The 15,977-nt window shown below is 41.3% G+C and overlaps 1 protein-coding gene across 48 annotated transcripts in view; it reads right to left on the minus strand.

Annotated features, from left to right (window-relative positions):
• Positions 1 to 15,977, minus strand: part of PTK2 (protein tyrosine kinase 2) — a 357,319-nt gene that overhangs the window by 325,063 nt on the left and 16,279 nt on the right. The window lies entirely within an intron of this gene.

Consider the following 15,977-nt stretch of genomic DNA (forward strand, 5'->3'; position numbering starts at 1 on the left):
CTTTCTTTGTTTTTTGTTTTGTTTTGTTTGTTTTGGAGACAGAGTCTCTCTCTGTTACCCAGGCTGGAAGGCAGCGGTGCAATTTCAGCTCACTGCAACCTCCACCTCCCAGGTTCAAGCAATCCTCCTGCCTCAACCTCCCGAGTGGCTAGGATTACAGGGGCCTGCCACCACGCCCAGCTAATTTTGTATTTTTAGTAGAGACAGGGTTTCACCATGTTGGCCAGGCTGGTCTCCAACTCCTGACTTCGTGATCTGCCCGCCTCGGCCTCCCAAAGTGCTGGGATTACAGACGTAAGCCACCATGCCCGGCCTAAACCCAACATTTCTTAAGCTATTTCCTAACAATTTAACTCATCTATGAAGCTCCCCAATGTTCAAAATACACAACCACTTTATACCAATTTTCCCTTCTTCTAAACTCAGTCTGTCAACAGTTCCTGCACTTAACACAAGCTGCAACCAATATTCTGAAAGAACACAGGCCAGAAGTAACCTTCTGAAAAACCAAAATGTATCAAGAATGTGAATATGTTATGAAAATCACCCGAGCAAACAAAAGCTTCTTTTATGCTTCAAAATAATTTTCTAGCCAAAAGTATTCTAATACTAGACTGGCACTGCTCAAAGGTGGGAATACTGTGTCTCATTCACTATCTCTGCACTGGTGTTTAGTACAGCGTTTGCCATCTAATTGGTACTAAGTTACTGACTAAACCAATACCCTAAAAGAAAAGAGGCTATAAAATTACTGAATTTTGAAAAACCAGTATTAACAGTAATAACTTGCCCATTTTGGATGCATAGCAAATGACGAATATAAACTGTTTTACAGTTTTCAGATCAATATAAATCAGGGAATGATGAAGATTAGCCCTTCAATTCCCACAGCAGAAATAACTACATTGTTACAAACTGTACTTATGAACATCAAGTTGATCCTGCCCTAAAAAACAAATCAGTTTTAATTATTTATATGACTAGCCAAGCACTAAGAACTATATATCACATTTACAAAAGAATTACAATTTACAATAATCTCTACTTAACAGATGAGAAAAAACAGATTTAGAGAGGTTAAGGAGCTTGGTCATCATCATACAGGGAGCAAAGATCAGATATGAATGCAAAGAAAAAATCTGTCTATAGCTTGTGCTCTTCACCACTGTTCTACTCTGCACTGTAAAAATTATCCCCACAAAATTATATTATGTGAAAGGCTTAAAATGTCAAAGAGATATTATTCTACTTAAACTAATCAATAGGCATAGTCAATACATTCAACACAAGACAACTCATCCATCATACTTGAGAGAACTAATGGCTATCATGGTACATGATAAGGGCCATGTTGTCTACCTGAGAAAGACACCAAAAGAAACTCTATGGGAACAGATACCAAAAAAAGGATCTATCTATACACCAAATTCAAGAAATAATTCAAGCAGCAATTCCTATGGGGACTGAGAGAGATAACTGATCAGGGACACAAAATCATTTGAGCATCCTGGCCCAGCTGAAACTGGTGACCATTACCAGAGTAACAGAAGCAGTTTGCAAAGTGAACAGCTTCAGGTTTAGATAAGGAAAAACAAGCACACTGCACCCTGTCACTCCTCTCGAAAGCAACTAGAAAGCCTGAACAGAATAACTGCAGAAGCTATTTGAAGACTCTGAAAAGTAAACAGTAGCAGGTGGATGAGGGAGGAATAGAATTCAAACCACCACCAAATCAGCATATTTAAACAAGACCCACAGTCTCCTCCTAACATAATATCCAAAAAGTGGGGGATACAATCCAAACTCACTCTGCATAGGAGGAACCAGGAATATCTCAATTCCCATGGAAAAAGAAAATCAAGACAAGCCAATACTGAGATGACACAAAGGTCAGAATTATTTCACGAAGACTTTAAAACAGCTATTATACAAATAATCCTATAAACAAGCACACACACAATATACTTGCTATCACTAATTATCTTCCCTTTATCGCACCTCTCCACCAAAACTTCTCTATCCAAGATTAACAATGACCTCAATACTGCTAAATCCAATGGTCAATACTTAGATATTACTTCCTCTGTCAGCTGCAACTGACAGGTAATTATTCCTGCTTCCCTTCTCTTGGTTTCCAGGACACCATCTTCTCCTGGTTTTCTTCTTACCTCACAGGTGGTTTCCTTCCAGTCTCTACAGCTGTTCTTCCTCTTCCTGCAAACTTGTTAATTCTAGAGTTCCCCCAAGACTCTGTCCTTTCTCTTATTTATGCTCACCTCCTAGGCAAGCTCACTTTAAAAGCTAGCTTTATGCTAACTCTAGCTCAGATTTCTTCCAAAATCCCAACTTGAAAATCCAGTTGCCTGGTTGTTGTGCTGGACTGTTGTCAATTCTGCATCATTACCACCACCTTCTATATTCACCTGTGTGACATAGGGAAGCCAGAACTACATTTCCCAGAAACCCCAAGCTGCTACAACTCAGGGTTAGAGTCAACTAATAAGAGCAACTCGTGCAAGACTGGTAAGATGGAAGAGAACACTACCCTCTGGAGGCAGTTGCAGGTTGATGTGCTGGGAGAAAAAAATAACTCACCTACTTCAGAAACTAAGACCAAGATAGGGCAGCTCCTACTAGGAATTTCCAGCAGCTTCGGAGACAGACTCCAAGAACCATCCACTTCAACCACTGTAGCAGAGGCTTCAATTCTGAGACCACTGCCCATCTCAGATGAGCTCCTGGGAAGCACACACTGTAAACAGCTGCTTCCTTGACCTTCAATTCTCCAACCCTTCCAACAGTAGTGAAGGACTATAATTCTGTGTATTTAAAAAAGTGTCTAGAGCAGCTTCTCTTTTCCTGACCAAATCCTGATGGATACACTATGCTGGGGACCAGCTTCTAAATCCTTAGAGAAGAGAAACATCAATTAAGTGAATAAAAATGTCCAAGAGACATTTCAAAGCTCAGATATTGATCTTTCCCCTCCAAACCTTCTTTACACACTCTTCTCTATCTCAGTTCTTGACAACTCCCTCCTTCCAGCTGTCCAGGCCAAAAAACAATGGATGTCATCCTTGTCTCTTTTATTCCTCACACTCCACGTTCAACCTTGTCAGCAAATAATGTCAGCTCTTCCAGGCAAATCTGCCCAGAAACTGTCCACTTTGCTCCACATCCTCCACCACCACCACGACTTGTGCCATCATCACCATTCACTCAAATGAACTCAATGGCCACCTGACAGGTACCCTGCTTCTAACCTTGCTGCTCTAATGCCTATCCTCAACATTGTAGATGAAGTCAACCTCAATCAGATGTCATCACTTCTCTGCTCAAAACCGTAAATGACCCTCCATCTTATGTGAATAACTTAACCATGTTAAGTTGTCTGACTACAACAGACAAACATGTCTGACTACAACAGACAAAGAAATATGTCATAAAAACAAAAAACAAAAAAAACTTGCTTAAGACTATAAGCTTTTCAGTAAGAACAGTTGCTCAGAGTTGAGGATATGGAGAACAACATCAATGTCAGTCAAAAACAAGGCAAATAATTTTTTAATGATTTTCCTTGGTTGTTGACATTGCTCAACTATTTATTCAAGGAGTCAATCCCAAGCTTGAAGTAACAAAAAAATTAGTCTCTAAGAACAGTGGGTGTGGAACTACAAGAAAGAATATTTTCAAAGTTGAACACTAATTTAGTACAACCTGAAGTGGAATGTGCTAAGATGCATGACAACTGGTGATAGTAAAAATATATAGGGAGCAGAAAAATGATTTGCTGCACAAATTTACAAAAATTATGAAAGTGTTACGGTTATTCATCAACAAGTACTACGTAGAAAGTATTTAAATCTGTCAGGTGTTATTGGACCAGTAGCATCCACAATGAACTTCATTAGCTCTTGTAGACTTAACCACTCTCAGTTTCTTGAGTTTGTCAGAAATAGAAACTGAGTATCTTGACTTGTCCTACCACACAGCAGTTAAACGGACAGTGGTAGGTTTTATTGTAACTTTATGACCTCAGAGTCAAGACTCAAATTTTTCTAAAAGAACCTCCTTCAGTTAACACTGTTACCAAACGCTGAATAGCTCTGCAATCAATTTCTTCTACAGACTTGATGTTTCTTAATGGATTCAACCTAAGTTTACAAAGGAAAACAGTAACTTATATGAGGAACTTATACTGCAGTGAAGTCATTTCAATGACAGCTAACATTTGAATCACAAGTTGCACTAAAATTTAGCTTCTTTATGTACTTCTTATATGTCAAAAGTTAAAACAAAAAGCAAAATTTCAATACTGTGCAAATTTGCAGCGGATATATTTTCTGGGTTCAAACTATATTCCAGTAGCATTTTTCAAACTCTGATGCAAGTACAAAGAAAATTTACATATTTCAAAATCCATTTAACTGTGCAACTGAGGTGCTTCCATCTAACCACCAATAGGAAGTGATTAATCTGTAATGCGATGACATGCTAGAAGGCAATTATCAAGGAGAATCTATAGAATTCTATAAATGCCTTCTAAGCAACGAATATGCTCCTGAACTGCTATCAGTATTTGGATGTATCCTGTCAGGACTAAGACATTTTCAAAGATAAAATATGCAAAATCTCCTTGCAGATTAGCATTAAGAGATGAACACTTGTAATTGATGTTGATAATAGTAAACACTAAGTTCAAACTCTAATTTAGCCAAACTTGTCCACCTCCTCCCCTAAAAAAGAAAAAGGCCGTGTGCGGTGGCTCACGCCTGTAATCCCAGCACTTTGGGAGGCCAAGGCGGGCGGAGCACGAGGTCAGGAGATCGAGACCATCCCGGCTAACACAGTGAAACCCCGTCTCTACTAAAAAATACAAAAAAATTAGCCGGGCATGGTGGCGGGCGCCTGTAATCCCAGCTACTCGGGAGGCTGAGGCAGGAGAATGGCGTGAACCTGGGAGGCAGAGCTTGCAGTGAGCAGAGATCGCGCCACTGCACTCCAGCCTGGGTGACAGGGCGAGACTCCGTCTCAAAAAAAAAAAGAAAGAAAAAGAAATCCATTCCTCTCATTAGACCTGTATTTTTTTTTTTAATTATGCTCAATTATTGTTATTTTTTTAGATGGGTCTCATTCTGTCGCCCAGGCTGGAGTACAGTGGCATGATCTCGGCTCACTGCAACCTCCATCTCCCGGGTTCAAGTCATTCACCTGCCTCAGCCTCCCGAGTAGCTGCAACTACAGGCGTATGCCACCACGCTTGGCTAGTTTCTGTATTTGTAGTAGAAATGGGGTTTCACCATGTTGGCCAGGCTGGTCTTAAACTCCTGACCTCAAGTGATCTGCCTCTGTCGGCCTCCCAAAGCACCGGGATTACAGGCATGAGCCACTGCACCCAGCCTCAATTACTTTTTTATATTTTGAATTCTGTCAATGAAAATTTGTGGAAATTTGTTTTCTCTCATTATTTAAATACCTACATACTATTCTTGTTTTGCCTATTCGTCTGCAAAACCTAAAATATTCACTACCTGCCCCTTTACAAAAAAGTTCGCCAATCCTTGTTTGAGTCAACTAGATTCCCAGGTCTTCTGCACACAGGTAGACACGTTTTGTCCAGCTCTAACTTTCTCAGTTGCTTTTCCTTTTAAACTAAGTCTGCCATTTTACATTTATTGCTGACAATTTTCACCCTATGGATTTTACCACTTCATTACCACCTGTCAAAATATTTTAAAAATCTAAAATTCTAAAAATGAGCTATCTCCCAGTGTAACTCCTGTTCTTTATTCAAATTCCTGATAGAAATGTTAGAACAGATGTCAAGTATGACACACTTCTGGAGACATCCTCACCTGTGTGTAGAAATTCTGATTTTTCAGTTTCGTGTTACTGTATGTGGTTGCAACATATCTTCTATCTAAGAGCAATAATAATTTCTTAAACTCCCTAGTAATGACAGAAATAATAATTTGCTTTGCTAGGGCTTATGCAGTAAAGGATTAACCACCTTGCTCAAATAAAAGTTCGGCCCTTTGCCCAGATCCTGGGAGGTAATCTTTAAGCTCTTGGAAGCTCTTGTCTGATAAGGCTGTCTTTGTTTACCTGGGGACCCTGAGCCACAGGAAACACCAAGCTTGACCTTTGGATGGGGCTGGAGAGTAAGCTCACCTACGATTCTCCATCAAATGGTCATTTGACTTTTCTGGATTATTTACTCATCTCTAAAGTAAATGCTTTGGATCCTAAGTTTAGATATATCCCAAAAATTCTAGATTACTTAAAGCAAAGAGTAAAAGGGGCACACACACACACACACACACACACACACACACACCCCAGCAGAAAAGTTTGCTTTCCAATAAAATGGTCAAAAAGGCAAACTCACAGGATAGATGATTCAAAGACATCAACTTTTTGCCAACCACATAATCAGCCACGTACTGTTAAAAATTAACCCACATGGCCGGGCGCGGTGGCTCAAGCCTGTAATCCCAGCACTTTGGGAGGCCGAGACGGGCGGATCACGAGGTCAGGAGATCGAGACCATCCTGGCTAACACGGTGAAACCCCGTCTCTACTAAAAAATACAAAAAACTAGCCGGGCGCGGTGGCGGGCGCCTGTAGTCCCAACTACTCGGGAGGCTGAGGCAGGAGAATGGCGTGAACCCGGGAGGCGGAGCTTGCAGTGAGCTGAGATCCGGCCACTGCACTCCAGCCTGGGCGGCAGAGCGAGACTCCGTCTCAAAAAAAAAAAAAAAAAAAAAAAAAAATTAACCCACATGTTGACAACATGCACTTAAACTAAGTTATTTCTGCTACCTGATTTCTCAGGGCAATTCCTTAGGATCTAATACTATTTTTTCCAAACAGAAAACAAAACTTGCCACCGAAACTTTGCCATGACCTAGGCAAAGTAGATTCAAAGCTTTTTCCCTGCCTTGGGATTACAATTATCCCCAGCCTGAATTCTGAGAGTGGTATCTTAATCAGTCTAGGTTTTCACTTTTGACTTCTATGCCACTGCTAGATTCCATCATTTCTTGTATCTTTGCCCCATCACACTTTGCCTTTAATAGAAGTCACAATTTTTCTCAACAGGAAAGGAGAAACTTTCTTAGAGATTGCCCCATTTCCACTCTCTCCTCTCTTAAGTTCTCTCTGCTCCCTATGGAGCAGCTTCTCAAGTTCATCAAATCTCTGCAGGGACTGCTATTATCTGTAGTCTGTAATCCCTAAATTACATGTAATAATGCTGACATCAAATATGAACCAATCCAGTGCAGACTCCAGAACACGACATGAATCTGCCTGATGCTATTTCAACAACTGCTCACCAGCCGCACTGCTTCTCCTGCTGTGCTCAACTCAGGGCTCACCATGACAGCACAATTTAGGGATTGTCTTACAACTCACTATTCACACATTTCTAATCCAACTGAAGAAACTACACTCATTTATGGTACTGGTATATCCTACCTAAAAGTGACACCATCTCTCATAGCCACATGAATACTAAGATATGCTAATACTCTACAAACTTTAGCTTTCTCTAATGTTCATAGCATGTTGAAGCACTCCATGCCTGTCAGTCTCCGGCTGGCTTTCCGTGTACCAAAAATGTGTCTTGTTTTGTCTTTCGGAAAGGAGGAGAAACTGGGGAAAAACATTCCAATTGCTGGTTGATACAGTTCAACTTAGAAAACAGTTCCATGTGTTTGCATTTTACTCGGCAGTTTGAGATGTATTACATTTAAAGTAAAAATCCTGTGATTGGGATGATGCTTTGCCCTTGCCAACACAAACCCTGAGAGTACACCAGATGTGTACAATCTAACAGAAAGTGGTTCCTCCTTTTGGCTGGACTCCTTTCTGATAATATGATGAAAGCTCTAGAATTCTCTCCCCAGGGAAAAACAGCTCACATACATACATAATTCTGCTTAGAATTTCAGGGGTTCATGGACCTAGGAGACAACGTTCCCTCCTCAAAGCAATCACTAATATATTCCAGAAAAAAAAATTAAGAGCAAAAAGAGCTTCATGAACTCATCACCAAAGAAGAAATCTGGAAGCCATCCTGGAATTACGCTGGATTCCTTCTCTCTCAGCCTTGCCATTTCACTTAGTCACACCTGTAGATTAACTCAAAAACAGGGTTCAAATCAATCCCTACTCTCCATTTCCTCAGTTGTGCCCTTAAGTCCTTCATTTATTTGTACAATATAATTAAAAGAACATATAGTCTATTATTAAATAGACTGTGTGTTACTAAATTCAACCTCTGAACTTTATCCCTCTCACTTTACTAAATAACAGCAGGTGAGACATTTCCTTAATGACAAAGGTTGGGTGACTTTTCCCCTTCTAATGTGGATTACTACCTTCCTTACTGACCCTTGTGCCTCTAGTCCAGCCATCCTCCTACCATCCAAATCTGTTCTCACTGTGCTAGGACATAAAAAATTTATGTCAGAATCAAGTGCAAACTGCTTTGATCCTGCCCAGTATCAACTGCATCTCCTTCTCTACCCAACCCAACCTATTTCTCCAGATGTGATAAAAATATTCAGTTCCACGAAACCCCAGCCTCTCACACCTCCATGCCTTTGCACATGAGTGGAATGCCCTTCTCATCTTCCACTGAACAACATTTTACAAAGAGGTCACCACATCTAGTCAACAGCCAGTTTTTATATGGTTCCTGGACTAAGAATGATTTTTACATTACTAAAGCACTGGGGGGGGGGGGGAAGGGGAAGAAAGGAAGAAAAAACGAGAGGATATGCGATAGGCTGTATGTGTATATGTGGCCCCCAAAGACTGAAGTTTCTACTCTCTGGCCTTTAACGGGAAGTCTGCTGACCCCTGAGGCTGGGCATCGCGAGGGACTTACCCTCTAGATTGCCAGAGCACACTAAGACACAACTGCACACATCATGCTGCATGCCACAGAACTATATCAGTCTCACTCCCCCTCAAGTCTATACCTTCAGGGTTTAATACCGTACCATGCACAAAACAGTATTTTTTAAATGGCAAACAAATGAATTAACTGAATGAACCAGCTCAAGAACTGGTTAAACACACAAATGGAAAGGACCTGTGCCTTTAATAGTAAAACACTACTTACGTCTGTTAAAAATACTATTAATAACATTAGCACCTTACATTTGTATACCACTCTACACAGTAACTGCACATATAACCTCAAAGGCTAAGACCATAAAAACTATACTTCATAAATAAAGACACTGAAAAGCACAGAAACTAACTTACCAAGTCACATGACTAAAGGCAGAGCCAATATTTGAAGTTGGGTCTTGTTTCTTAGATAAAATGCGTTTTCTCTTAAATAGACTACACAACCACAACACCTAGACACTTACACAATACCTCTCTACACAAACCACAATACCTAGACACTTCAAGTACTAATGCCTGAGATTGAGGAGACAGATAAAATTTAATTTCTGACCCACTATTTAACTCTGATAATTTTCAAGTTAATGCTACTTTCTGGGGAGAAAAAAATGAAATGGACACCCAAAATAAACACTAGGCTAAAAGTACCCAGCATAACCACAAGCTAAAAATCTTCTTTCTTCCTTAACAATCAGTCCTTGAGAGAGCAACACAAAATTAAACAGCTTAATTAACAAATGCCACTGAAAAGAAAGCAGCTGCAGTCACAGCAAGAACCCCTTGCCTGTCAGCTAAGCTAAAACAAACTGGCAGTTGAGGCAGTCACTTGTCTTTAAGCTTCAGTTTGGGTAGAACAGAATCCAAAAGTTGACAATGTACATTAACACCCCAACTTCAACCAGAAAACACACAAGTGTTTCCAGAGGCAGAAAATAAACAGAAACTCTATTAACTGTTTTAAAAGCCTAATAATCTGTTAGTCTACTTTTTTTTTCATAACTAAGGTATAAATTAGGCATAGCTGGAGTTTAAGTGACTAGGTATCTAAAAGTTTCTGAGTTGACACCAACATTTTAGCCAAAGTCAATTACAATATAGGTCTATTTAAGACAACACTAATTTCAAAGAATTGGTACCATACAGAACACATTTTCTGACTATAATCCAATTCTAGAAATGTCACAAGATACACTGAAAAAAAGTTCATTTGTTTGTGATTTATCAAACACTTTAAAATAAATCATGAATCATCAAAGATGATTTTAGAATTTAGAATTCTAAATGTAAATTTAGAATTTACAAAATATGTCTAAATATTAATCTTTATTAAATAGAACAATAAATGCTTTATGGGCCAGGTGTGGTGGCTCATGCCTGTAATTCCAGCACTTTGGGAGGCCAAAGCGGGAAGTTTGCTCAAGCCCAGGAGCTAGAGACCAACTTTGGCAACATAGTGGGACCCTGTCTCTAAAGAAAATTTAAAAATTAGCCAGGTGTGGTGATGTGCACACCTGCTAGTCCCAGAAACTCAGAAGGCTGAAGCAGGAGGATCGTTTGAACCTGGGAGGTCAAGTCTGCAGTGAGCAGGCTGGGCGCGGTGGCTCAAGCCTGTAATCCCAGCACTTTGGGAGGCCAAGGTGGGTGGATCACAAGGTCAGGAGATTGAGACCATCCTGGCCAACATGATGAAACCCTGTCTCTACTAAAAATACAAAAAAAACAGCTGGGCGTGGTGGCGCATGCCTGTAGTCCCAGCTACTCAGGAGGCTGAGGCAGGAGAATCGCTTGCACCCAGGAAGCGGAGGCTGCAGTGGGCCAAGATAGAACCACTCCCCTCAAGCCTAGGCGACAAAGCGAGACTCTGTCCAAAAAAAAAGACTGCAGTTAGCTGTGCTGGTCCAACTGGACTCCAGCCTAGGTGACAGAATGAGACTCTGTCTCAAAATAATAATAATAAATGCTTTATGAACTAACTAAAAATACTTCACATCAAAACTTAACCCTTGGATAAAGAGAGAATAAACAAATCAAAACAATAAAAAGTACTAATCATAAAGGAAAAAAGAAATAAAGCTTATGATATTAAAATTAAGAACTTTAGTTCCAAAACACCTCACAGGTAAAAAAACAAACCACAAACTGGAAGAAAATATTCACAACACATAATGATAAAGGATTGCAATCCACACATAGAACAGCTACAAGTCAATTAAAAAAAAAAAAAAGGCCAGAAACTTAATAGGTCCTTCACAGAAGACAAAACAGATAGCAAATATATTAAAAGTGGCTCAACATCATTACTAATAAGGGAAGTTCAAATTAAAGCCACAAAAAGATATGACACAACCTCCAAAATGACAAAACTGAAAAAGTCAGACAAAATAAACTACAGACAAGGATGTGGAACAACAGGAGTGATACGGTTTGGCTGTGTCCCCACCCAAATCTCATCTTGAATTGTAGCTCCCACAATTCCTATGTTTGTGGCAGGGACCGGTGGGAGGTAACTGAATCATAAGGCGGGCTCTTTCCCATGATGTTCTCGTGATAGTGAGTAAGTTTCAAGAGATCTGATGGTTTTAAAAGGGGGAGTTCCCTTATACAAGCTCTCTTGACTGCTGCCATCCATGTACGATGTGACTTTGCTCCTCCTTGCCTTCTACCATGATTGTGGGGCCTCCCCAGCCATGTGGAATATAAGTCAATTAAATCTCTTTCCTTTCTAAATTACCCAGTCTCAGATATGTCTTTATCAGTAGCGTGAAAACAAACTAATACAAGGAGCCATTATATTAGTGGTGATATAAATTGGTATAACTACTTTGGGAAGCAATTTGGCTAACTAGCCAGGTTGAAGACTGGTCAGCCCTATAACCCAGCAATCACACTCCTAGATACATAGACCATGCACATCCATGTCTATGAGCAACAAGAGTGTTCACATGTGTGGCAGTATTTGCACTACTAAGAGACTGCAAACAATCCAAACGCCCATCAATTGTAGGCCAGATTACACAACAGTGAAAATGAATGAAAACTAACATACAGCACCTAAGTTTTAAAATCAGAGTACTAGATGGGAGGAAAAAAGAAAATCAAGTCATATAAAGACATATAGCATGATACCCTTAGTATAAAGTTTGGCTGGGTGCAGTGGCTCCCAGCACTTTGGGAGACCAGGCAGGCAGATCATGAGGTCAGGAGATCAACACCATCCTGGCTAACACGGTGAAACTCTGTCTCTACTAAAAATATAAAAAATTAGCCGGGCGTGGTGGCGGGCGCCTGTAGTCCCAGCTACTCGGGAGGCTGAGGCGGGAGAATGGCGTGAATCCGGGAGGCAGAGGTTGCAGGGAGCCGAGATCGTGCCACTGCACTCCAGCCTGTGTGACAGAGCGAGACTCCGTCTCAAAAAAATAAATAAATAAATAAAATAAAGTTCAAAACAGACGAAACGTGAATAAATGGTAAAAACAGGTATTTGTCCTTCAAGTCGCCTGCTTGGGAGTCTTCCAAGTCTACTTTTCCTCTTTCCAGCTCTAAAGCTTTTTTTTTTTTTTTTTGAGATGGAGTCTCACACTGTCACCCAGGTTGGTGTACAGTGGCGTGATCTCGGCTCACTGCAATCTCCGCCTCCCAGGTTCAAGCGATTCTCCTGCCTCTGCCTCCCGGGTAGCCAGGATTATAGGCACCCACCACCGCCGCCAGCTAATTTTTTTTTTTTTTTTTTGTATCTTTAGTATAGATGGGGTTTCACTATGTTGGCCAGGCTGGTCTCAAACTCTTGACCTCGTGATCTGCCCACCTTGGCCTCCCAAAGTGCTGGGATCATAGGCATGAGCCACCGCACCCAGTCTCTAAAACTTTTCAATGAACTTCCACTCCTGCTCTGGAAAAAAAAAAAAAGAAAGAAAAGAAAAAGAAATGGTAAAAAACAGTATCATTCAATGACCACTGTTTTAAATGTCAGGGATTCAACAGGGAACAGAGAAACATTTGCCCTTATAGACTTTATGTCACTGCCAAGAGAGAAAGAAACTAGAAAGTAAAATACAAACAGTAACAGATGGTGAAAAGGGCTTGAAGAGAAACGAGGTACTGAGCACAGCGAGGGAGGATGTCTTCAGGAGGGGTGACATAAGGCTTCACTTACAGAGTGGCACCAGTGTGAGGGGTGGGAGTGGGATAGGACAGAACCTGTGGGGCAGGAGGGAAGGGGATGTGATCAGGGAACACACGTGGGCCTTTCAAGGGCATGGGAAAATCCCACTGTTGAAGCTGGGCAGGAGGTACCTAGGAGTTTGCTTTGTTATCACCCTCTACACGAGAACAGCAAACTATGACCCACAGGCCAATGTGGCTCCACTTGTTTTTGTACAACCTGTGAGCTAAAAATGGTTTTTACATTGTATATGGTTAAAGAAATTAAAACAATAATGTTTCATAGCATGTGAAAATTATAGAAAATTCCCATTTCAGTGTCTAGAAATACAGTTTTACTAGACACAGCCAGCTTATTCCTTTACATACAGCCCATGGATGCTGTAGCACTGTACAACAGAGCTGAGTACTTGTGAGACGTCACAGGTGGCCCACAAAACCTAGCATGTTTACTGTCTAGCCCTTCACAAAGAAAGTTTGCTGGCCCCTGACCTAGGGCATAATTAGGGACTTAACCAAGGCTGACTTGGGTGTCCTTCCTCCAGGTTCTCAGAGCTCAGAGCATTCTTCATCTCTACCTTATATTTTACACATATTATTTTGTATCTCTTCAGTTTAATCATTTTTGGAAAAAGACTAGCATATTTTGATAAATCTTGCTCTATTAAAGCTCCATGCTTCACCACCAACTCAGTTAAAAAAAATAAATAAACAAAAAAAAAAAAAACAATGACTCAGTTAAAAACAGACAGGTACTGCTATCAGGAACATTAAACCAATATAGCAAAGCACAGCAAGCTACAGTTTATTTTGACTCAAGTACAGTTTTAAGAAAAGAACCTTCCAACTAAAGGCTCCAAGTCTGTGGAGAGTCCCCACTGCCTTGCCTAGCTCACTGGATCATTAAGATACACATTGGATCATTAAGACAGATATGCACTGGATCATTAAGATAGATATGGGGGCCGGGCGCAGAGGCTCACGCCTGTAATCCCAACACTTTGGGAGGCCAAGGCAGGTGGATCACAAGGTCAGGAGTTCGAGACCAGCCTGAGCAACATGGTGAAATCCCGTCTCTACTAAAAATACAGAAATTAGCCAGACATGGTGGCTGGTGCCTGTAATTCCAGCTACTCAGGAGACTGAGGCAAGAGAATCGCTTGAACCTGGGAGGAGGAGGTTGCGGTGAGCCAAGATGGCGCCACTGCACTCCAGCCTGGGCGACAAAGCAAGAGTCAATCTCAAAAACAAAAAAAAAAAAGATAGATACAGGACAGTCAGCTGCATCACCCACTCACAGAAGAACCTTAGAAAAGCTGCAGAGCTATATTCAATTCCTTCCTTATCTTCTTTAAAGAAATGCATCATGAATTATGTCACATTTTACCAAGAGTTGTCCAATGTTAGCATATGTTTTCTTTTTTTTTTTTCTTTCTGAGGCGGAGTCTCGCCCTGTCGCCCAGGCTGGAGTGCAGTAGCCGGATCTCAGCTCACTGCAGGCTCCGCCTCCCAGGTTCACGCCATTCTCCTGTCTCAGCCTCCTGAGTAGCTGGGACTACAGGCACCCGCCACCACGCCCAGCTAATTTTTTGCATTTTTAGTAGAGACGGGGTTTCACTGTGTTAGCCAGGATGGTCTCGATCTCCTGACCTCGTGATCTGCCCGCCTCAGCCTCCCAAAGTGCTGGGATTACAGGCGTGAGCCACCGCACCCGGCCAGCATACGTTTTCAAAAGCAAGTGCCTTCACAACTTTTAAGTATGAACCAGTACCTTTAAGAAGTTAACAATACTTATTAAATAATGACGATGGTTGAAAGTGGTAATGAATAAACAGGGAATTCACTACAACATTGTTTCTGTATATGTTTGAAAACTTCCACAAGGCTTTCAAATTGAAGCTTTGTATTTTAATTTTAGTTATTAAATACGCATTTAACAGAAAAGTCACAGAATTCTCATTTGAAAGAATTCTATCTTTCAAAATCCTTAGTACAAAATATAGTTTTCCATCATCCTTACTAGTGGCAACTAAAAAAACAAACAAACAGATGCTTATTTTAAAATCTAGGCCGGGCACAGTGGCTCACGCCTGCAATCCCAGCATTCTGGGAGGCCAAGGCAGGCAGATCACCTGAGGTCAGGAGTTCAAGACCAGCCTGGCCAACAGAGCGAAACCCTGTCTCTACTAAAAATGCAAAAATGAGCCACGCATGGTGGCAGGTGCCTGTAATCCCAGCTACTCGGGAGGCTGAGACAGAAGAATCACTTGAACCCAGGAGTTGGAGGTTGCAGTGAGCTGACATCACACCACTGCTGCACTTCAGCCTGGGCAACAGGGTGAGACTCTGTTTCAAAAAAAACTTTGCTAAGGCTTTCATCAATGATCTGAGAAAGTAAAAAGACATTCACCTAAAGGAATACTATGTAGTTGTATTATCTTAAAGTTTTCCAAGTCCTTGTTGAAGCCCCAGTACAAACACCTACTTCTCTAATTTAATGTGTAAGAAAAGCATTATAACTGGTAAACTTGTACATGTGCCTGCCAGTCTTTATGAAGATGGATGGTGTATTCCTCCAGTACAAGAAGGCTGGTTCATCACTCTCCTAGAGGGAGGGAAGTGAAGGAAGGAGGGAGGGAGGGAGGGAGGGAGGGAGGGAGGGGGGAAGGGGGAGGGAGGGGGAAGGGGGGGGGGAGGGGGGAAGGGGGGGAGGGGGGGAGGGGGGGAGGGAGGGGGGGGAGGGAGGGAAGGAGGGAGGGAGGGAGGAAGGAAGGTTGGTTGGTTGGTTTAGGCTCTTGTACAGAGCCTAAACCACAGCTTAACTTACTGACTTACCTGAACCCTTCCTCCTTCTAGAGTAATAGACAATAAGGCAATGACTCCACTCAACA

Source organism: Macaca mulatta, chromosome 8, assembly GCF_049350105.2.
Source record: "Macaca mulatta isolate MMU2019108-1 chromosome 8, T2T-MMU8v2.0, whole genome shotgun sequence".
In the NCBI taxonomy this organism is placed as follows: domain Eukaryota; kingdom Metazoa; phylum Chordata; class Mammalia; order Primates; family Cercopithecidae; genus Macaca; species Macaca mulatta.